Genomic DNA, 24,940 nt, shown 5'->3' on the forward strand with positions numbered 1-24,940 from the left:
CTACACAAGTAATTATTAATAATGTAACTGAAATCCAGGTCAGAGTATCTGAAAATATACAAATAAAACTTAAAATACGTTGTACTTTTGAAATACAAGTTTAACCTTTCCGAAAAACGTATGGATTACTTCACAGAATCATGAATTTACATCAGTTTTGTGATTTAAGAGGAAAAGACCGTTTTCCATTTTTTATATGACCGCAAAAAATATTTGCGGTCGTATATTAGAATCACGGCGGCGGTGGCATCCGAAGACATTTGGTTTCCGGACAATAACTTCAGTTTAGGTGTATGGATCTCGATGAAATTTAACCAAAAGGAACAATACCACAAAAGGAAAGTTGGGATTGTTTTTGGGGGTGATGGTCCCAACTGTAGGAATTAGGGGCCAAAAAAGTGCCAAAACAAGCAGTTTTCTAGTTTCAAGACAATAACTTGTGTATAAGTATTTTGATTGCTCTGAAATTGTACCACAAGGTTCAATACCACAATGCAAGTAGAAGGTTGGGATTCATTTTGGGGGTGATTGCCCAAACCATTCAGGAATTAGGGGCAAAAAAGGGTCTCAAACAAGCATTTTTATACGCCCGTTTACGGGACGTATTATTGTATACCGTTGACCGTCCGTCCGTCTGTCTGTCTGTCTGTCGTCAACATGTCGGACATTAATTCAAAAACGCTATAACCAATATGCATGAAACTTTGGTGAATTGTTAATATCTAATGACGTGAGCTCCCTTTCGTTTTTTTTAAATTTCAGATTTACCATTTCCGAGTTTTGGGGTTTTATTCATTAAAAAAGGGGTGATTTTTCAGTTTTCGGACAATAACTCAAAAACAATTTCACCAATTTGCATAAAACTTTTGTGAATTGTTCATATCTAATGACGTGAGCTCCCTTTCATTTTTTATAAATTTCGGATTTACCGTTTCCGAGTTTTGGGGTTTTATTCATTAAAAAAGGGGGGATTTTCCAGTTTTCGGACAATAACTCAAAAAAAAATTCACCAATTTGCAAGAAACTTTTGTGAATTGTTCATATCTATTGACGTGAGCTCCCTTTCATTTTTTATAAATTTTGGATTTACTGTTTCTGAGTTTTGGGGTTTTATTCATTAAAAAAAGGGGGATTTTCCAGTTTTCAGACAATAACTCAAAAACAATTTCTCCAATTTGCAAGAAACTTTGGTGAATTGTTTATTTCTATCGACATGAGCTCCCTTTTGATTTTTATAAATTTCAGACTATACGTTTCCAATTTATGGGGTTTTATTCATTACAAAAAGGGGGATTTTCCAGTTTTTGGACAATAACTCAAAAATGCTTTTAGCATTTTTTATGAAACTTTGGTCAATTGTTTTTATCTATTTTTGTAAGCTCCCTTTTCATTTTTATAAATTTTAGATTTTATGTTTCAGAGTCATAAGATTTTATTTGTTTATAGTCATAAGATTTTATTTGTTTATAGTCTTGACAACAGATTTACTAAGTATTACACAACAGCACAGTGTATTGCACAACAGCAAGAAATCTTTCATATAACCAATTTCAAGTTCTTTGACTACATTTATTCAGAAACCTATAATATATCAAATATTTAATTCACTCTAAATTCAGACCTGTATCAAGCTTGAATATTGTGTCCATTTTTGCCCCAACTGTTCAGGGTTGGACCTCTGCGGGCGTATCCAGCTGCGCTCAGCGAAGCAGTTTATTCTAGTTTTCAGACAATAACTTGTGATTAAGTGTATGGATGTCTCTTAATTTGTACCATATTTTACAAAAAGAAAATTTCTTCAAAATTAATTTTTTTGGAAGGGGGGGGGGGGGGGGGGGTAAACATTTATTTTGGGGGGGTGGCAATTTTTTTTCCTCTAATGAAAATTCTCTCCAAATATTATTTTTTTTGGAAGGGGGGGGGGGGGGGTAAAGAAATTATTTTTTTTTGGGGGGAGGTCATTTTTTTTTCCCTCAAGATTTAAGAAATTGTCAATTTTCCAAAGAAAAAAAATTGGGTGTCACAATTTATTTTGCTAATTCTTAGTATATAGTATGAAAACAGATTTACTAAGTATTTTGCATCAGCACAGTGTATTGCACAACAGCAAGAAATCTTCAACTGAATATAAATTCTAATCATACAACCAATTTCAAGTTCTTTGACTACATTTATTCTGTGTCAGAAACCTATAATGTGTCAAATATTTAATTACAATCCAAATTCAGACCTGTATCAAGCTTGAATATTGTGTCCATTTTTGCCCCAACTGTTCAGGGTTGGACCTCTGAGGTCGTATCCAGCTGCGCTCGGCGAAGCAGTTTTTTGCAGTAGTATTAATTTTTTTTTTTAATTAATTACCTTTGGTCCGTTTCTATTAGAAATATTATGATAAGTTTGAATGGGAGTAGGCTTGGGTTTGACTCTTAGAGTCACGAATAAGAGACAGTGAAAGGAACATATACACCATGATAAAATACGGTAGTGAAAACTCTGAAATTATTTATAAGACAAAGAAGGTTATATTCAGATCTCTTTGATTGAGACTGACACAAGATACTGGTAATTCATAAATATATTCATTCATTTTAATGTTTTAAATTATGTCTGTCAATTGGTACCACTGACCTAATCGTCAGCTACAGAGCTTGAGGTTCATGAACACATAAATTAATGCTTTAAAATTACTGTGCTTTGAGGGTTACACATTCTTGTTAACATTATGTATGTGTACTTTTTTAAAATTGCTTTTCTAGACTATGAATTTATAATAGTTTTACAAATTATTTATAACAATAAATATATAATAAATGTTATCAGTCTGCCTCGAGTAATCACATCGCTGAATAGAATTTTTTTTTTTGCATAAAAATATGTAATTATTAGTCCTCCACCGACGAAGTCGAAGGGGACTGTAGGTGTCTGTTTGTCCGTCTTTCCATCCGTCAGTCCGGCAACTCACTTTTCCACACATTTTTCTTCGTTCTTGAAGATATTGATTTGATATTTGGTATATAGTTTTATCATGACAAGTTATAGATCAAGTTAGAATTTTGTTCCGGTCTGATGATTTATTCCAGAGTTATGGTCCATAAAAAAACTCCATAACTAATGTTAAGAGTACTATGTTAAAGCATATATCTGTACAAAGGGAAATAACTCATTTTTTAAAAGACATTCTTTGGTAAATTGTTTGAGGAATTTTGTGGCAGGTTTATATGTTATTTTGTATAAACTAATTTCTGAATGCTACATGTATATATATATATATATTTTTTATTAAGTGAAATCCTTAAATTAGATAATAATCTATTTATATTAAGGTATATATTTCATTACATTACATTGTGTAGATAAAAGTTGTTGACATTTTATAGATAAGTTACAAATCTATATTAGTTTGTGACAAATGAAAGAAAAAATATTTGGAACTATTAATTATATTTGATTGTAATTTGAAAATAGATATACATTGTATTGCATCATATCTAATTTTAGAGAACTATTAATCATATCTAATGTTAGAGTGTTATAGGTTTTCCACACTTTTTTTCATCATGCTTGAAGATATTGATTGACAATTGGTATATAGTTTTATCATGACAAGTTACAGATCAAGTTCAAATTTTTGTTTCAGTCTGATAATTTTGTGCAGAGCTATGGTCCTTGGACTTGAAAAAATTCACTCATATATTCAGTTTTCCACGCTGTTTTTAGTCATGCTTGAAGATACTGACTTGATATTTTCTTGTTGTTTACACCATGACAAGTTATAGAACAAGTTAGCATTTTGTTACAGTATAATGAATTTTTACCCAGTAGGGGACAATGTATTGCCATGCAATACTCTCAGAATGCTTGTTGATTGATGATATGATATTAAAACATCATGCATTGGAAATTATGTGAATAAAACAAATGGTGTATTGAAGATTAAGCAAAGGGAAAGCATGATAATAAATGTTTCAATTTTGATGGTCAGCTGAACCAACAATGTGCGATCCTATAGAAAAATATTTGATTGATCAGGTCTTGAAATACCCATATTATTTTTTAGTTCAATCCTGATTCTGATCATCAGTATAAAATTTTTCCTCTTCCTGACATGTGCCAAACATTCTACCTCTGGGTAATTAGGAAAAAAGGTATGAATTAAAGTCAAGTGTGTAATTATCATGACCACATACAACTATATAATTGCACTTGATTTAGCACTGGAAATGACCAAATAACACTCCCCCTAAAAAATCACACAACAAACAAAAGCTGACGTAAATAACTGAAAGTGTGAAACCTCCATATCTTTTTAGAAGGTTAAACACGACTATGTTAACATTTTACTTTCTGGTAAGGAAATAAAAGTTAATGTTAAGGTCAATCATGATATTCAACCACATACAGCGATATGATCTACATGACAAAGGTATTTTGTATTTTTGATGATTATTTTCAGTAGGGACATATGGACTATTTTCAGTAGGGACATATGGACTAAAATTGTAACAGGAACAACCAAATATTTTCTGAATTGGATACCAGATCAGATTTTTTTGCAATTACATGTAATGCATGTATTTTAATAATTGCAGATAGTGGGGATATATAGAACACTCTAATTGATAAATATATTTATGAAGACAGAGTATGGAACATCATCAATTGTGATTGAGTGAAAGGTAGTTCATAAAAGCATGGATCTTATATGACTTGGATTATAGTAGTATATATTAGTCATAAAAAGGATAACAGGAATTAAAAACAATATTAGACAGGACAATAGACCACACCAACCAGTAAACTACCAACAACCGACTCTTCCAAGAAAATAAAGTATGTAAAAAAAGGTTTTACCAAGCTTTTTTAATTACTGACTTTTCAAAGGTACATGTAACTTAGTGTAAAGAGATAAGGAAAAAAGGGGGGAGGGGTGTGGTTCAGTGGCCCACCAGGAAAATAAGCAATCCTTACATTCAATTACTATTGCAAGAACATTGTTCACAATGAGTAACAAAATTCCACAGGCATTGTCTCTGAAAAAAAAATTCCTATATACCTTAATATAACACTAAATGGATGGTTTATGTTAGGTACCATGTTAGGTTAGGTGTTATATTAAGGTATATAGGATTTTTTTTTCAGAGACAAGTGCCTGTGCAAAATTCACACAAAGTTAATTTAAATCATTAATTTATATTTGTGGTTTAACATGAAGTGTTTAGTGATGAAAAAATGCTAAAGCTATCACCACAGAAAAATTTTCAAGGCTGGAGCTCAAAATTTTTTTTTTTAACCATTAAAAAATATTTACAATTTCAATACCTTTAGCGATTATCTTCAATACATATACATGTATATGTGTGTACAAAAATACATGAATGAAAATCTTAATTACAACAAACTTAAAACTTATAGTCTTTTATGTATTAGGCAAATTTCCCTTGACCAGACAAGTTAGGTTAAAACTTGCAGAGGGCCTGCCAAATGTTTTTCCTCTGTAACTGTGGCATAGAGAGTAGAACAAAGAATTAATGTTCATCTGTGTGGACTTCCATTTAAGCTTCTATCAGCTTTGTTGCACTCGTATCCTATTATAATTCTATATTAATTTTGATAAAATTTATCTACCATGTTCTATTGACTATTTATTGTAATATATCAGGACCACCAATTAACATGGCTTCTTTAACTATAAATAGAACATAGTTGATAAAAAAACATTGATTCTCTGCAATAAATTTGGTTGTTTGTACTTAATTGATAAGGACAATTTGGCTGGTCATGTTCCTCTTTTGGAAATTGTATCAGAAATTATATATATTGTCTGTAAATGCAGTAGGTTCATTATTATTACATTGTCAAATAATATTCTGTGGATTCATTTATTTTCGTTGGTACCAATTTTTCGTGGATTGAGGAAAACTTGCATTTTCATGGATATTTCGTTTCATGGTTTTGCCAAAGTCTGTATACATTCCTATAGAAAATTTTCAATTCGTTGCACATTGGAATTCGTGGTTCACGGGTAACCACTAAATCCACGAAAATTGGTATCCAACAAATAATTCTGAATCCACAGTATATGACTTTAAATGGTAAAGGGGCTTACTATAATTGGCTCATTGTAAAAGTATGAATGCCATATATCAAAGAATTACAATGACTTCATAATTCATAACAATGCATTGGCATAAATAACTGAATGAGTTAAAATGACATATTATCTAAAAAAAAAAGGAGATGTGGTATGATATTGCCGTACAGTAAGGCCCCTGTAGGACAAAATGTGAAACCATTCAAAAGTGAAAACCAACTGCTGCATGAGGCCTGATTATGTAATATAACAACAATGAATGGCTGTTATATTACAACAATGAATGAAAAACAAATAATTGGCCGTAATATTACAACAAGGGATGAGAAACAAATAATGGCAGACAGCCAGTAATGATAACCACTGGATTACAGTTCCTGGCTTGGGATGCAAAACAAGAATGTGATGGGGTTTAATATGCTTTGTAAGAGCTAAACCTTCCCCACAGTATGTCTCACATTCTTATTAAATATTCTTCTCTTGGTTAATCTATTATGTTACAATTGACACGATGTATCAAGAAAAATAGTTCACATTAAAATATTATCTTTTCTATTCATATCTGAAATATTCAATTGTTAGGAACATTATGTTTCTATGAAAATACTTCTCTTTGAAGATATTGATAGAAAATATGTTAATTTGCATCCATACAAAGTTCAATTGATATTTTTGTTAGTTGACTAGAAATTTCATTATAGGTGTTGTAATGTATTAATGTGGAATTTTAAGTAAATATGCATTTGTTTGAAAAAGCTAAAAAAGACGTTGATTTGATATTTTTACAGCAATATTAAATGATTCATGTAAAAATTCACACTATTATGTGTTGTATAAAAGCTATTGATTTTTTTTCTGTAGTGATTATAAATTGTTGTAATTTATAATACTGTCTGGCATGGAAGATAATACTCCTGAAAATAAAAAAAAATGATTTCAAAGTTAATCAAACCATATTGGGTAAAACCACTAACTATCTGTCACCTAACCAGCAATGCAGTTGTGATCTGTGGATCCTAAGCAGTTCTTGTGGCAATCAGGTACCCAACATAAACCATCAATTCAATGGTATTCATTTGCTCATAACCATTTCTTGTAGCAATATGGTACATAACCATCCATTCAGTGGTAATCAGTGGCTCCTAATCAATTCTTGAGGCAATTTGGTATCTTACCTTCATTTAGTGGTAATCAGTGGCTCCTTACTAAATTTTGTGGTGATCCCGTATCTACATAATGTATCTGGTACCTAACCATCCATTCAGTGGTAAACAGTGGCACCTAAATAATTCTTGTTGCAATCTGGCACCTTACCATCTATTCATTGATAATCAGTGGCTCCTAACTAATTCTTATGGCAATCTGGTACCTAACCATTCATCCTGTGGTAATCATTAGCTCCTAACCAATTATTGTGGTAATCATTAGCTCCTAACCAATTATTGTGGTAATCATTAGCTCCTAACCAATTATTGTGGCAATCTGGTACCCAACCATCCATTTCTTGTGGCAATCTGGTACCTAACATAAACCATCCATTCAGTGTTAATTAGTGGCTCCTAAGGTATTCTTGTGGCAATCAGGTTCCTAACCATCCTTTCAGTGGTTATCAGGGGCTACTAACCAATTTTTGTGGAAATCTGGTACCTAACCATCCATTCAGTGGTAATCAGTGGCTACTTAACAATTTTTGTGGAAATCTAGTACCTAACCATCCATTCAGTTGTAATCAGGGTCCCCTATCTAATTCTTGTGGAAAACTATCCATCCTGTACTAATCACTGGCTCCTTACTAATTTTTGTGGCAATCAGTGTTTCTAATCATACATACTGTGGTAATCAGTGGCTCCTAATCAATTTTTGTGGCAATCTGGGTATTGACCAGCCACTCAGTAGCTCCTTACATAATCTTGTGGAAATCTCATTTGCCATCAGTGGGTCATACCTTTGCTTATAAGAAAATGTTTCACATTAGAACAATTGATAAATTATGTACTTTTCTAATATATATAAAAACATTAAATGAAGATTGAAGGACAATTATGTGACAGAAATAGTGACATTTCATTACAAAAACTAGGTTGACAGAAAAGACATGTTTTCCAGCTGTTTAACAAACTTGTCTTCCACTCCATTACATATGTACTCTAAGTAGACTCTATGTTGCCACATTTCTAACATGTGGTAACAACATATAAACTCTTAACAGTTTTGGAAAGTAAATAAGATCATTCAGGATTAAAGTGATTAATAGTATTGAGTAAAAAATCAATTATATTACTTACAGAAATCAGGTTTACATTTTAACGTCTTGGTACACTTTTCCTAAGGAAGTTCAACAAAATAAACTGTGATGTGTTTAAGGTTTAATCTCCATCAAATTAATCAAATATTGTGAATGCTATTCTGATATATGAAGGAGCAGGCTTGCAGGCTTGGACTAGGACAATATAAGATAGGACTTTAAATATGATCTAGGATAAGCAGACTTAACATCAAACTAAAATATATATATATGTGTTTTATTTTGTTAATATAATATTATAACTGTTTTTTTACAAATGTAAAATTTTTTTGTTTAATTCAATCTTTTTCGATATAGCCATATTAGGGGAGATAACTCAGATAATTTCATTTTTACACTTCTTTGCTGACTAAATATATCTTGAAAGATATAATTGACAGACATTGTAAACAGCAAAAAATATCACCAATAAAAGATCTTCAAGTATGCCAATATGACTAGTACTGAAACCAACAACTGACTTGTCATCAGAGTTATTGCCCTTAATTACATTGTAACAATTTTTAGCATCAAATTTTTAAAACCAAGGAACTTATACAAAAGAGATGGAAACTGTTATCTGCAGAGATAATTATCAGTACAATACACAGGAATAAGTCACATGACCACTGGTATTTGTAAAAAATAATTCATTACCCTTGATCGAACATCGACTGTTTCATGTACTCCAAAAGCTGTATATAAGAAAATCTTAAAAGGGAGCTAGCTTGTGTCTCTCCTGGTTCAGTCATTGTTTTCATCAACAATTAATGTAAGTTCCATTATAAAAGATTGTCCCCTTGCATAAGAATTATTTTTTCTTTTTTTTTATAGAAAATCTTAGGTCTACTGGTATTTTAAAAAATGATGGAAATGGTGTAAAATTGGTCTTTTTGTATCAGGCGTTTAGCCAAGGTATTGTATCTTTATATGCATGATAATTCATGATAAAATGCAAGATCATGACTTGAGATTTTTACATTTTTTTTTTAATTGAGATCCCTTTGAGCGTCATTTATATCTTATTTCTTTTCTAGTATTAGCCCTTGGAAGTGTAAATTAAACACTCTAAAAAGCCTCTTTTGCTCACCTACATGTTGGTCTATGTGCATTTTCAACTATGTCAACTTTCCAACATTAAAGACTAGAATATAATTCATGACTAATATCTCATTTTTGTTGATCTTGTATTGCTAATAAATTTTCTCTTTTCTCTCTATTATAGTTTTTGCATAATATACAAAAATCGGGTAAAAATCATTGTCAAATGGCCTTACTCCTATAAGGAGTCAACTGAATTTCAGCAATGTTGATAATTTGAAGATCTTGTCTTGCTGATAAATTTTTGTTGTTTACAATTTTTCTTTATCTATATTTTTGGCTAAAGATGATAAAAATCATCATTTAGGGGCATTTACTCCTGTTAAGGAGTCAACCAAAGATTTTGGTCATTATGACAAATTTATAGAAACTGTCCTGATTATCACATTTGCAATTTGAACTTTCTCTTTATCTTTTACAGTTTCAAGATTATAAACCAAAGCACAAAAAAAATAACTCCTATTGGGAGTTGACCAATGATTTCGGTCATCATGACAAATTTTTAGATATTGTCCTGATGATCATTTTATATAGTTCTCAAGCTTATAGGCCAAAAAACAAAGAAATTGGTAAAAAAAAAAAAATGACATTTAAAGGCAATAACTCATATAAGGAGTTGTTTGACAGTTTTCATGTAGATTTTCATGTGGTAGACCCCAACATTTTGAACATTTCTGGTGTAGTTGGATTTTTTCTATCTGTCGTGGTTTTCAAGATACCGGTAATAGACAGAACTTGCATTTTACCCCTAAGTTCTATTTTTTGTTAGCCATGTTGTTTGGAAGGTGGGATCATCAGACACATTTTTATACGACCGCAAAAAAATTTTGAGGTCGTATATTGGTATGACGTTGGCGTCGTCGTCGTCGTCGTCGTCCGGCGTCGTCGTCCGAATACACAATGGTTTTCGCACTCTAACTTTAGTTTAAGTGAATGGATCTCTATGAAATTTTACCATAAGGTTCAATACCACAATAGGAAGGTGGGGATTGATTTTGGGGGTTATGGTACCAACAGTTAAGGAATTAGGGGCCAAAAAGGGGCCGAAAATAAGCATTTTTGTAACTTCCAGACATAACTTGTGTGTTAGCATATGGATCTCTTTGACATTGTACCACAAGATTCCATATCACAAAGGGTCAATGCTGGGAACGATTTTGGGGTTAATTGCCTCAAAATTTTAGGAATAAGGGGCCAAAAGGGGGCAAAAAACAAGCATTTTTCTAGTTTCATGACAATAACTTGTGTGTAAGTGTATGGATCTTTCTGAAATTTTACTACAAGGTTCCATTTCACAAAGGGAAAGCTGGAATTGAGTGTTGTGGTAATTGCCCAAAACGTTTAGTAATAAGGGGCCTAAAAAGGGGTTTAAAATAAGCATTTTTTAGTTTCTAGACAATAACTTGTGTTCAAGTGTATGGATCTCTCTAAAATTGTATTACAAGGTACCATACCACAAAGGCAAGGCTGTTATTGAGCTTGGTTTGGGGGGAAAGGGGGGTGGGGTGATGAATCATAAGGGGGGCGGGGGTCAAAAAAGGGGTAATTTTTTTTTTTCCTTTTTTTTTTGTTTAAAATTTACATTTTAAGTTAGTTATTTTTTATCACGAAGAGAAAGTAGGAATTGAGTTTTGGGGTTAATTGCTCAAACATTTATGAATAAGGGGCCAAATATTGGTCGAAAATAAGGATTTTTTTAGTTTGCAACAAAAACTTGTGTTCAAGTGTATGGATCGCTGTGAAATTGTATTGCAATGTACCATACCACAAATTGAAGGTTGTGATTGAGGTGGGGGATGATGAATCAAAAGGGGGTTGAAAAAATGTGTGGGGGGTAGGATTTTTTTTTTTCCTTTTTTTTTCTTTAAAATTTTCCATTTAAAGATGGTTGTTTCAGATTTATATATGAAAGAAAATAATAATGATACGGTTATATATCATGAGGAATTGAAATTTAAAATTATGTATATTGGAAATTTAGGTTACATTGGAAAGTAATAATTGGCTTTGGGGGGGGGGGGTTATGGCTCTAATGTTTAAGGAATAAGGGGAAAAAAGGTTAAAAAACAAGGGTTTCCATTTTAATAGACAAATAATTGAGTAAAGAACATTATTTAAAAGCAGTGTAAGGTTGGTAATTCAAACTCATTTAAATATCTCATCTACACTTCTTTTAAATTATGTAAATTGGAAATTTGCCAATAACTTTATTGTTAATAAATGCATTGGAAATTTGCCAACAATTTTAGTGTAATAAACTTCATTGGAAATTTGCCAATATAAAATTTTGCTGATGAAGGTTTTTTGTTTACCTTTAGCCTTGACTATGAAGTCATTTTCTATTTTTATAGCCTTATGATGTAGTTGAATTATTTAATACTTTTATGATGTGTTTAAATGGGGTTTTATCATGTTTATGGTTGCAAATTTATTGTTTTAGTATAATAAACTCCATTTAAAATTTGCCAATAAAAAAATTTTTTGTTTATTTTTAGCTATGATTATGATGTCATTTTCTATTTTACTTTTATGGTTGCAAAGAAATTTTTATTTTTAGATATTACTGTTAAATGATGCTGATTAAGGTTTTTGCTATGTTTAGCCATGGCTATGATGTCATTTTCTATTTTAATATCTGTTATGATGTATTTAAATGGGCTTTTATGGTTACAAAGGAATTTTATTTTTAGATATTACTATAAAATGTTGCTGATGCTGATTAAGGATTTTGTTTATTTTTAGCCATGACTATGATGTCATTTTCTATTTTAATACCTTTATGATGTAATTTCCATTTTTAGATATTACTGTTAAATGATGCTGATTAAGGGTTTTTTGCTATGTTTAGCCATGACTATGATGTCATTTTCTATTTTAATATCTTTATGATGTACATGTATTTAAATGGGCTTTTATGGTTACAAAGGAATTTTATTTTTAGATATTACTTTAAATGTTGCTGATTAAGGATTTTTGTTTATTTTTTAGCCATGACTATGATGTCACTTTCTATTTTAATACCTTTATGATGTATTTAAATGGGCTCCCATGTATTTAGATTTTTGATTATTTATACATGTTACCAAATTGGTCCACATTGAACAAAAACGGTCCAAATTTCAACTTTAATACATTACATCAAACATTGAATTCTACATATTCTTTGATATATTGAAATTAACAAACAATTTAGTTTATGGATATTCCACCATAATATGTAAATTAAATTTTTTCCAGTTCTTACACCACATTCATCCTGTGTCAGAAACCTATGCTGTGTCAAATATTTAATGACAATCCAAAGTCATAGCTGTATCAAGCTTGAATTTTGTGTCCATACTTGCCCCAACTGTTCAGGGTTCGACCTCTGTGGTCGTATCAAGCTGCGCCCCAGCGAAGCATTTTATTAAATCTAGATACCCTAAGGATGATTGTGGCCAAGTTGGGTAGCAATTGGTTTGGTTGTTTCGAAGGAGAAAATTTTTATGCCCACTCCGTAGAGGAGGGGGCATTAAGTTTTACCCTTGTACGTCTGTACGTCCGTCCGTCCCAAAGTTGGTTTCCGTTCTTTAACTTTAGTTTGCCTCAACCAAATGTTATGAAACTTATACACAATGCTTATTACAACAAAACACAGATCAAGTTTGAATTTTGGTGGCGTCACTATAACCCTTCTAGATTTATGCCCCTTTACAAATGGAAAAATTGCTGAATTTTTTCGTTTCCATTCTCTAACTTTAGTTTGCCTCAACCGAATGTTATGAAACTTATATACAATTATTACCACATAATACAGATTTAGTTCGAAATTGGGTGGCGTCACTTTTACCGTTCTTGAGTTATGCCCCTTTATAAACATACAAATTGTCATAATTTTTCGTTTCCGTTCTCTAACTTTAGTTTGCCTCAACCAAATGTTATGAAACTTATTCACAATGCTTATTTCCACAAAACTCAGATCAAGTACAAATTTGGGTAGTGTCACTTTTACCCTTCTTCAGTTATGTCTCTTTATAACTTTATATTATATGCAAGCGGGGGCATCATCTGTGTCCCATGGACACATTCCCCATTTATTTTGTAAAAGTTAACTAACAACGACGAAAGCCAAGCGATCAGAAAAGCTCACATGACCTTCACTTGACCCTGTGGGTCAGGTTCGTCAAAAAGTAGAGACAAACTCTGTACAAATGTGAATTGAATGGCTCAGCTATTGCTTCTAATGTAACATACATTGTAACATATTAGAAATTGGTTTTAAATTTGCTTATATATTTCTGTTGTTGATAAAGACAAACATGTCTATATAAAAACATTAAATTTTCATGGTTTGATAACTTTTAGACCCATGGACCTAGTACAACAATTTATTGTTGATTTAACCAGCCATTTTTTAGATCTGTGTCTTTATGCATCTTTTCAAATTATCAAAATTATATTTTGATGTTAAACAAATCTGTTACGTGTTTTAAGCAGCTTTTACAAAATGTTGTTTTAAGCATTATTACATTTTAATAAAGCAATGTTCTTTTGCTCGAAAAATTTTCAAAAACAAGAACCATCAACACAATCATTTATGCTAATGTCGCAATAACATTATTCTCAGTACTTAGCCACCTGCTACAGACAGAGAATCAATAATCACAAATAGAAGGTAGTTAACTCCCCTTCTTTGCTTCATGTAATGATGTTTACATGTATTATATAATTAGGTTGAGTTATTTTTTTACATTTATATAATGTTTTCCCTCTGATATGAACGATATGACTGATTTTTACAGGTATTAAGCCCACTGTCAACGAAGCATGGCTGTTTGACAAGGATGGTTATATATTATTAAAATAGACGACAACATATTTAAGTAAGTATGTATTTATTTCTACTCTGAAATGTACTTTAAGAACTTTGACGTTTAGGAGTGGTAATTTTTTTCTTCTTTGTGAAGTATTGTCCAAACTATTGTTAAGAACTGGTTGACTTTGGTGCATTTAATAATACAATTTATTTAGGATTTAATATTTTGTGTGTACAGTGAACAACATTATTGACAGTATTTGTAATAGAAGTACACACATTTGTTATTTCAGTTATAGTACACAATGAACTTTTATACATGTACTTAGAAAGTTTGGTTTACCCCCGGATTTAACAATAAGTGGGAGTTTATATAAGAAGGTAATGTAAATATACATTGATTCTTGTCTTTAGTATCCTCACAAAGCTATTTTTTAGATCAGTATCAATTTTTGATATTTCTTTTTATAATATGCATAATGCATGGGTTAATTTCTCATAAATTTAACTGTTTTTTTAAAAATAGAATATTCTTACACAAAAGGTCATGTAGTTTAAATGAAGCTGCTCATCAGTGCATCAAAATTTCATTCACATATTTTTGGATGAAGATGAATCACAATTGATGAAATTTTTTTGCCAGTACAAGTGAAATGTTGTATATTTGTATGGTAAGTATTAGTCAGTTTAAAAAAAATTCCAAGGGTAGCGATAATTATTCTATATTTGCAATTATTAGAAATTGTATTCATTGTTATATAAGATGGTATATATGGTTATGAATATAGTTATTTCTTTTTTATATCCGCATTGGACCATATACAAATGGTCAGCTTATTTATATGTTGTCTTAAACTCTTGCAGAAACCATTTTTCTTGGCAACAGTCTTGAACAGATACCACTTGCGGTATTGTGGCCATGGTTTCCAATTGAAACTGCAAGGACATAAATTTTCATTCATTGCATCTTCATGTTTAGGCCTTACCATTTACTGATACATAAATCATTAATGAGACCTTTTAAATGTTTCCCGAAAAGCAATTGAGATTAAACTGAAATTATGATTTTTAGCTTGACAAGGGAACATATAGGAAGATTTTATTTGATAGAAAATTAAGAAATTGTGTCTGTAAGACATGGATGATCTCCAAATGTAAATATTAGTCAATTTCACTCAAACAGGAAATGTAGGGCATAGTGACTCAAATGGTGTTGAATTCATAAGAGGATTATAATGTGAAATATCATTAACAGATATCACTGCTTTCTCAGACTTAAATGTCAGTAAAGTGTGAAATGTAGGTCATAGTGTTGTAAAGTGTATGATGCTGGCATTTGATTGTAGCAATGACAAATCTTTGATATGGAAAGAATCTCATATAGTGCATTAGTGGCTCAATTTTACAGAAATGGTGTATAATGCAAATCTATATAAGTGACAGTTTTGTACTTTTTGTATGTTTTTGTATTGGACTACGGAGCTAATAGTAAATTTTGAAGAAACTTTTTTTAAGATTTGTTTCCCCTAATATTGGTGAATGAGTTAATATACGATATTTCTAGTCCAAATAGATTCCTTGTAAAGTACTAATTAACCTTTGTTACTGTTGCATAGATCATCTAAAATGTTGGCCACTCAGTCTTCTGACTTATTTTAAAATGAAGATTTGTAAACCTTTAACTTATAGTAAAATATTCCAATGGTGTTACATCACTGTCCCAGGTTAGGGGAGGGTTGAACACTCACAAACATGTTTAACCAGTCACATTCTTTATTTATGCTGTTACATCACTGTCCCAGATTAAGGGAGGGTTGAACACTGACAAACATGTTTAACCCATCACATTCTTTATTTATGCTGTTACATCACTGTCCCAGGTTAGGGGAAGGTTGAACACTCACAAACATGTTTAACCCGTCACATTCTTTATTTATGCTGTTACATCACTGTCCCAGGTTAAGGGAGGGTTGAACACTCACAAACATGTTTAACCAGTCACATTCTTTATTTATGCTGTTACATCACTGTCCCAGGTTAGGGGAAGGTTGAACACTCACAAACATGTTTAACCCGTCACATTCTTTATTTATGCTGTTACATCACTGTCCCAGATTAAGGGAGGGTTGAACACTCACAAACATGTTTAACACGTCACATTCTTTATTTATGGTGTTACATCACTGTCCCAGGTTAGGGGAGGGTTGAACACTCACAAACATGTTTAACCCGTCACATTCTTTATTTATGGAGTTACATCACTGTCCCAGGTTAGGGGAGGGTTGAACACTCACAAACATGTTTAACCCGTCACATTCTTTATATGCATGTCCCTAGTCAGGAATCTGTAATTCAGTGGTTGTTGTTGACTGCTGTCTTCCTTAGTGGTTTTTCGTTTATGGTTTTTATACGTCCGTTTACGGGACGTATTATGGTATACCGTTGACCGTCTGTCAATCCGTCTGTCCATCCGTCCGTCCGTCGTCAACATGTAGGACATTAACTCAAAAAAGCTTTAACCAATATGCATGAAACTATAAATTGTTTATATCTATTGACATGAGCTCCCTTTCGTTTTTTTATAAATTTCAGATTTACCGTTTCTGAGTTTTGGGGTTTTATTCATTAAAAAATCGGGGATTTTCCAGTTTTCGGACAATAACTCAAGAATTCTTTCACCAACTTGCAAGAAATTTTGGTGAATTGTTTATATCTATTGACATGAGCTCCCTTTCAATTTTTAAAATTTTAGATTTTACATTTCTGAGTTATGGGGTTTTATTCATTAAAAAAGGGGGGATTTTCCAGTTTTTGAACAATAACTCAAAAATGCTTTCAGCATTTCTCATGAAACTTTGGTGAAATATTTATAGCTATTGATGTAATCACCCTATTGATTTTCATAAATTTCAAAATATGACATTGAGAAGAAATTGAACTTTATTTGTTTATAGTCTGACAACAGATTTACTAGGTATTGCGCAACAGCACAGTGTATTGCACAACAGCAAGAAATCTTTAATTGAATATAAATTCAATTCATATAACCAATTTCAAGTTCTTTGACTACATTTATTCAGAAACCTATAATATGTCAAATACTAGTATTTAATTACAATCCAAATTCAGACCTGTATCAAGCTTGAATATTGTGTCCATTTTTGCCCCAACTGTTCAGGGTTGGAGGGTGTATCCAGCTGCGCTCAGCGAAGCAGTTTATTCAGCATAAATTAGGCAGTTAATTATTTCTTTTGAAGTGTTTCACAGTTTGTTATTTCTGGGCCTTTTATACTATACAGTATAGGTTTTTTCTCATTGTTAAAGGATTTACTGTGCCCTATTATGTTGATTACATTCTCTTCCCTTGATCTCTGGTGGATAATTGACTAAAAACCAATCCTACCATATCTCATTAATATTTTCACCATTTTATTACAAATATTAAAGAATGAAAGATTTGGTCTGTACTCAGTTTTAGTATTTGTAGGCACTTAGTATTTTCCTCTGTTCCAAGAACTTGTGTAAAATTAAAAGGAGATTGATCTGTGTTACTGTTTCCGTGTGATTGGTAAGACTTTGTTGGTATCAGTTTGACTAAAGAGGAGTGCTCATTAACTAAACTGAATATGACATTTTTTTGCTTGCTCATTGTTATTGAATTGTTTTAGGTACATAGACAAAATAAACATGTTTTATATTCTGTATTTAGAAACAGCTTGTTTTATTTATTTTAGATATTTCTGTAATTTATAAATTGATAAGATTTTATTTCCTATTGACTCAAGAATGAACTTAAACAACGGGAAGTTAAAGTGAATGCAACAGCTTATCTTAATTGTATAAGTAAACTGAAGATTAGGGAAATACTTATACATCTTCAGTAATTTTTTTGCACTACAATTTAGTACTTACTAAACATGTAATTGTCCCTTTTAGACAGAAATGTATCCTCAAGAGACAACAGCTGTTCTATAATAGTATTGCACACATATCAACTGGTATAGGGGGCAAAGGGAGCACGCCCTCCCCTTTTGGGCCGAAATATTAATAGTTTTTTGTTCATTTTTTTTACTGCTGAACAAACCTTAGTCGTCTTCATCTTATTGAAAGTCCTTGATCCACCACTGAAGTTAGCCTTTGTAATGAAAGTCTTCAAACTGAAAGAAAATGTTGTAATGTAGTAAACATTTATTCGTCAATAAGTTAATAAGGGACCTATATACTCAAGCCTTTGTGACAGGTAAACTTTACTAAAGGTAGTACATTTGTAACTTAATTAGACACTGGTTCTATTGTCTTTGAATAATTACCATTTTTGGTTAAGTTTTGCATATACTGTGGATTCATTTATCTTCCCGGATACCAATTTTTGTGGATTCAGGAACTCTTGCATTTTTGTGGATATTTGATTTCGTAGTTTGGCTAAAGTCTACTTAAATTCCTAAAGAAAATTTGTAATTCGTTGGACATTGGAATTAGTGCTTCCCGGGTAACCAGGAAATCCACGAAAATTGGTATCCAACAAATAATAATGAATCCACAGTAGTATAAAAATAAGAAGATGTGGTATGACTGTCAATGAGATAATTATCCACCAGAGACCAGATGATGTGGATGTAAATAACTAGATCCATATCTCATTTAGTTTTTCACTTCTTTAACCGTAGTATAGGAAAATGGCACTGTGCATCCACATTGGTCACTATGTTGTGCTTTCATGCCTCAGTGACTTGGATTATGTTTTTCAAAGGTCCATTTCCCAAAAACCTGTGGAAAGGTCCAGAGGGAAAAAACTGCATGTACATGTTCGCAGTTTTCAGTAAAAAAACAATAAATTAATTGACAGTTAAACTGTTTCTTCTGTTATTTACAGAAGTGGGTATCTCAGCCATTTATTTTTGCATAATTTATAGAACTTGATAGAAAACCTTGATGATTCCGGAAATGTATGAAAAACCCTTTTAACTAAGTAAAAGTGAAAAATTCCTCTCTTAACAGTTAACACTAATGATGGTAGACATGCTCATATTTTATGCTTTAATCATCACTATAAAGAAACACTTTACTATAAACACTATTAAATACACATTTTTCATCCCCAGTTAAGATTGTTAAGTTATAGTAATGACTTATTTACAAAAATAAATTTCAACATACATACAATATATGAGCTTTTCTACTTTTAAACATAGAATAAAAAAAAGGATGGAAAGAATTTTAGTCGACAAAAAATAACTATTCTATCTTTGATTCATGGTTTATCCTTACCTCAATGGTTACTGGGCCTACTCAAGTTTTTATTTCGTGTGCATTTTTAACATGAAAAAAAAATCTTTTTTGAATTAATTGAATATTAATTCATGGACTCAGATATTTCACAAAAAAGTTTGATTAAACCTTTTGTATCATGTAATATCAAATCAGATATGATCTGAAAATTGGGAAGAAGCAATATTAATAGGGAGAGAGCCTTATAAAAGAATAGTAGAATATGTTCAGGAAGTGAGTGAGCCTTAAAAGTTTCAAAAGAAGTGATAATTGGATATGTTTGATACTAACTTGAGTTGTGCCATTTCAATATAGTAATAAGCGAGTCTTTAGCTTCTCCTATGGTGAAAATGGAATTTGTCCTCATGAAAAAGCTGCACTTTCACATTTTATGTATCACTTATTCATATCAATCTGTTCAGTGTGCTACAAGAAATATCTCTTGATGAGGGAAATAGATAACAGGCTACAACCATAAGAGAAAACCTTTTATAAAAATGACAGGACATGTTAAGAAATGGTAGAGAGCTTTTTGATTCCAATAGTAATACTGAGCATTGAAATTTACTCCAAACTTACTCCAAACTTAAAAATAAAACAATTTAACACCCTGTTCACAATATGACATACATTTTGAATAAATGTACATGTATATTGTAGAAATAACTGGCAATGTCCTACTTTCTGTGTCATTAGTAATATGTCATATTAGATATTAATAAACCAAACACATGTTTCATTTTAAAGAAATAAAAAAATATTTTATGTTAAATAGAAACACTATTTGTAATTAGTTACATATTCAAAAGAAGTAGTCTTGATGGCTAAGTTAAAGAAATATTGCTTTAAATGGGCACTTTGCTTGTGCTGATTATTTTTTTTATTAAACTTGTGACATAATAATGGCCATAGCAAGCCTCATCTTTAAACTGGTATGGAGTTAAATATGTAGAATAATCTGTATTTCAAATCTTGTCTTTCTAGAAAGTTATTTGTAACTGAGAATTAGTAGCACTGTACATGCTTCATATTTGATACAAGTTCTAAAAACTTATATAACACAACTGTATACAATGCCGACCCACACTTCATCAAGATTCTCAACTTCTTGGCTCTCTCACTTTTAGATCATACTAATACATAGATATTATTTAATCAATATTTTTCTTTATTTTGTTGAATCTGCAAACCAAAGTTGATGGTAGGTGAAATTGCATAAAGTAGTAAGAAGATACAGTGTTTGGGGGACAGCTGAAGCCTGCATCTGGGTGTGGGATTTTTTGCTGTGTGAAGACCCATTGGTGAACTTCGGCTGTTTTATGCTATTTGGTCAGGTTGTTGTCTCTTCGACACATTCCGTGCTTCCGTTCGCTATTCTAAAGGTATAATAAGTCTGATATAGACAGACAGATGCCATTGTCAAACTAAAAAAAAAAACGACATGAAAAACATGGCTTCATTATCTTCCTTGATTCCTGTAATTTATAGCAAAAGAAACCCAAAAAACCTTTTTAGGTTCCATAATAAAGGATGGCACTCTCAGCATAGTTTCCATTCAGTTTTACAATACCTCAAATATAGGCACAAAGATTCAATTAAATTACAGATATTTTGCAGAATATGTGGACAATACCAGTAAGCCAATTAATTTCTGACTACAATTGTTGTATGTCCATAAGAACAGAAAGATTTATTAATTAGTTGTAATTGGTTTTGAACTAGCTTACAGTAACTGTGATACTCTTATTTCCTAACTTTCCTGTGTTAATTCTTTATGTAAGATTGTTTAGTGCCTCATACCAATCACTTGAATTAAGCCAATTGCAACTGATTTTTACAGTTTCTTCTTATGTTGTGCTTTTACATTACTGTCTCAGGTTAGAGGCAGGGTTGAACGCTCACAATATGTTTAACCCCACCACATTCTTTATGTGCCTGTCTCAAGTCAGGAAGCTGTAATTCAGTGGTTGTCATTGATTCATGTCTGTTATGCCTGTTTTCAGTAAATTGTTTTGTTATGAATTAAGCTGATAATTTTTGCGATTGAATTGTTTCATATTTTTCATATTGTGGCCTTTATTAACCAATGAGATGGTATGGGTTTTCCTCATTGCTGAAGGCCATACAGTGGCCAATAATTGCTTACATCCATTTCATTCGAATTCTGGTGGATAGTTGTCTCATTGGCAATCTTACCACATCTCCTGATTTTTTATACCCAAAAAATATTCTTAATCAGTGTATATCTGTACTTTTTCACATATATACCTTCATATGAGTTCATACATATGTTTGCACTTTAATATGAAATATAGGAATTTTTCTTGCATCTAATTATGTTACAAGTACAATTTATGAATGAAAATATAAATTTTCCACACTTGATTTATAGACCTAAATGTGCAACATATGTTCTGTAGTATATAGATCATCTTATTATCAGTAAGTACTTATATTCAGTTAAAAATACTTTTATAAGCAAGATGATTTAAGAAATAGTTTTTATGGTTCGAATTCTTCTCTGTGATTTTCTTAATACTTTGTTAATTGTGTAGAGGACACTGTCTTAGCTATATTAACTGATTGTTGGAGAACTAGAGAGTGAACTCCGTGTTTTTGATGAATTTGAGTGTGAAGAGATTACTGTTTAAGATATATTGACTGCTTGATGGAAAATTTGAGTGTGAACTCCAGGTATGTGGACTTGTGTAGAAGACACTGTCAAGGTATATTGACTGCTTGTTGGAGAATTGGAGTCTGAGCTACAGGTATGAGGACTTGTATTGAGGACACTGTCAAGATATCTTGACTGCTTGTTAGAGAATATGAGTTTGAACTCCAGGTATGTGGACTTGTGTAGAGGATACTGTCAAGATATATTGACTGCTTGTTGGAGAATATTAGTATGAACTCCAGGTATGTGGACTTGTGTAGAGAACACTGTCTAAGATATATTGACTGCTTGTTGGAGAATTGAAGTGTGAACTCCAGGTATGTGGACTTGTGTATAGGACAGTGTCTAAGATATATTGACTCCTTCTTGGACAATTGGAGAATGATAGCTAGGTATGTAGACTTGTGTAGAGGACACTGTCTTGGATATATTGACAGTTTGTTGGACAATTGGAGTGTGAACTCCAGGTATGTAGACTTGTGTAGAAAACACTGTTGAAGATATATTGACTGCTTGTTGGAGAATTGGAGTGTGAACTCCAGGTATGTGGGCTTGTGTGGAGGACACTGTATAAGATATATTGACAGCTTTAATGAATAATTGAAGTGTGAACTCCAGGTATTTGGACTTGTGTAGAGGACACTGTCAAGATATATTTAAATAAGAACATGAGGAATGAGTGCCAATGAGAAAACTATCCATCCAAGTCACAATGTGTAAAAAGTAAACAATTATAGGTCAAAGTACGGCCTTCAACATGGAGCCTTGGCTCACAACGAACAGCACGCTATAAAGGGCCCCAAAACGACTAGTGTAAAACAATACAAACAGGAACACCAACGACCTAATCTATATAAAAAACGAGAAATGAGAAACACTTGTGAACCAAACTAACAAACGACAACCAGTGAACAACAGGCTCCTGACTTAGGACAGGTGCATAAAAATGCAGCGGGTTTAAACGTTTTAATATTGACTGCTCGTTGAAGAATATGAGTATGAACTCCAGGTATGTGGACTTGTGTAGAGGATACTGTCAAGATATAATGACTGCTTGTTGGAGAATATTAGTATGAACTCCAGGTATGTCGACTTGTGTAGAGGACACTGTCAAGATATAATGACTGCTTGTTGGAGAATATTAGTATGAACTCCAGGTATGTCGACTTGTGTAGAGGACACTGTCAAGATATAATGACTGCTTGTTGGAGAATATTAGTATGAACTCCAGGTATGTCGACTTGTGTGGAGGACACTGTCTAAGATATATTGACTGCTCTAATGGATTTTAATTGAAGTGTGAACTCCAGGTATGTGGACTTGTGTAGAGGATACTGTCTAAGATATATTGACCGCTATTTTGGATAATTGAAGTGAGAACTCCATGTCTGTGGACTTGTTTATATTATTATTTGTGGGATAAAGGTTTTTCTGGATTTTTTTATGTAGGCAAATTAAAATAAATCAAAATACAATAGACTTGTAAGCAGAATTTGTCAATGCTAAAATTAAAGTATCCACAAAAAAATCAATTTTTCCTAAATCCAAAAAATTGTTACCTTCATAAACTTCATAAATAAATGAATCCATAGTCAGGATAATGATATTGGACATTTGTCTATGACATTCAAACTTCCAAACCATCTTCTCCTTACAAACATACACACACAAACACAGTCATCAAAGTGTTATAAATATACCAGTTATGCATCAGTTTTTATACGACCGCAAAAAAATTTTGTGGTCGTATATTGGTATGACGTTGGCGTCGTCGTCGTCCGGCGTCGTCGTCCGAAAAGATATTGGTTTTCGCACTCTAACTTTAGTTTAAGTGAATGGATCTTTTTGAAATTTGACCATAAGGTTAAATACCACAAAAGGAAGGTTGGGATTGATTTTGGGGGTTATGGTACCAACAGTTAAGGAATTAGGGGCCAAAAAGGGGCCAAAAATGAGCATTTTCTAGTTTCCAGACAATAACTGTGGAACGGTGTATGGATCTCTCTGAAATTATACTACAAGTTTCCATACCACAAAGGGATGGTTAGGATTTGCTTTGGGGGGTTATGGCTCAAACCGTTTAGGAATTAGGGGCAAAAAAGGGGGAAAAACAAGGTTGTCCTGGTTAATGGACAAATACTTTAGTACAAAACATAATTTAAAGCAGTGTAAGGGAGATAAATCAAATACATCATTGAAATTATCTCCCTTACACTGCTTTTAAATTATGTATAAAGTAATGGTTAATGAACAATAAAGATAATCTAAAACAGTGTAAGGGAGGTAATCCAAATACAACGTTTTGGTTACTTCCCTTACACTGCTTTTAAATTATGTTTAAAGAAATGCATATTTATAAAGGAAGACCAGTAAAAATATCTGCAAATGTTTTCATCTTTATTTTTACAAAAAAATCCATATGAAAGATTTGACACTATATTTTTATTAATTCTATTATAAAATAGATTAAGTTAGCACTATGGTAAATTTAAATGGGTAATTATGGTTGCCAACTCCATTGGAAATTTGAATTGAGATTATGACCATATCTTGAGGGAAAGAATTTTTTTGGGGGAAAAAAGGGGGGGGGGGGGGGGGATAAAAAGAAATTGTGGGGGGCCAATTTTTTCTCATTTCAGATTTCAGAAATTAAAAAGAATTATTCTTCAAATATTATTTTTTTTTCAAATTTCAAATATTGAAAAATTTCAAGAAGTAATCTTTAAT

The 24,940-nt window shown here is 32.0% G+C and overlaps 1 protein-coding gene across 8 annotated transcripts in view; it reads left to right on the plus strand.

Annotated features, from left to right (window-relative positions):
• Nucleotides 1-24,940, plus strand: part of LOC127735532 (nuclear hormone receptor HR96-like) — a 201,069-nt gene that overhangs the window by 13,167 nt on the left and 162,962 nt on the right. For 3 of the 8 annotated variants that reach the window (XM_052245735.1, XM_052245739.1, XM_052245742.1), the window contains exons 2-3: nucleotides 4,590-4,830; nucleotides 14,258-14,342. The gene's annotated coding sequence lies outside the window, so the exon portion shown is untranslated. Of the gene's footprint in view, nucleotides 1-4,589; nucleotides 4,831-14,169; nucleotides 14,343-14,536; nucleotides 14,653-24,940 lie in introns of those variants that run through there. The other 5 variants (XM_052245733.1, XM_052245736.1, XM_052245741.1 and 2 more) reach the window with 3 other exon arrangements.

This window comes from Mytilus californianus, unplaced genomic scaffold (genome assembly GCF_021869535.1).
Source record: "Mytilus californianus isolate M0D057914Y unplaced genomic scaffold, xbMytCali1.0.p SCAF_3, whole genome shotgun sequence".
NCBI lineage: Eukaryota > Metazoa > Mollusca > Bivalvia > Mytilida > Mytilidae > Mytilus > Mytilus californianus.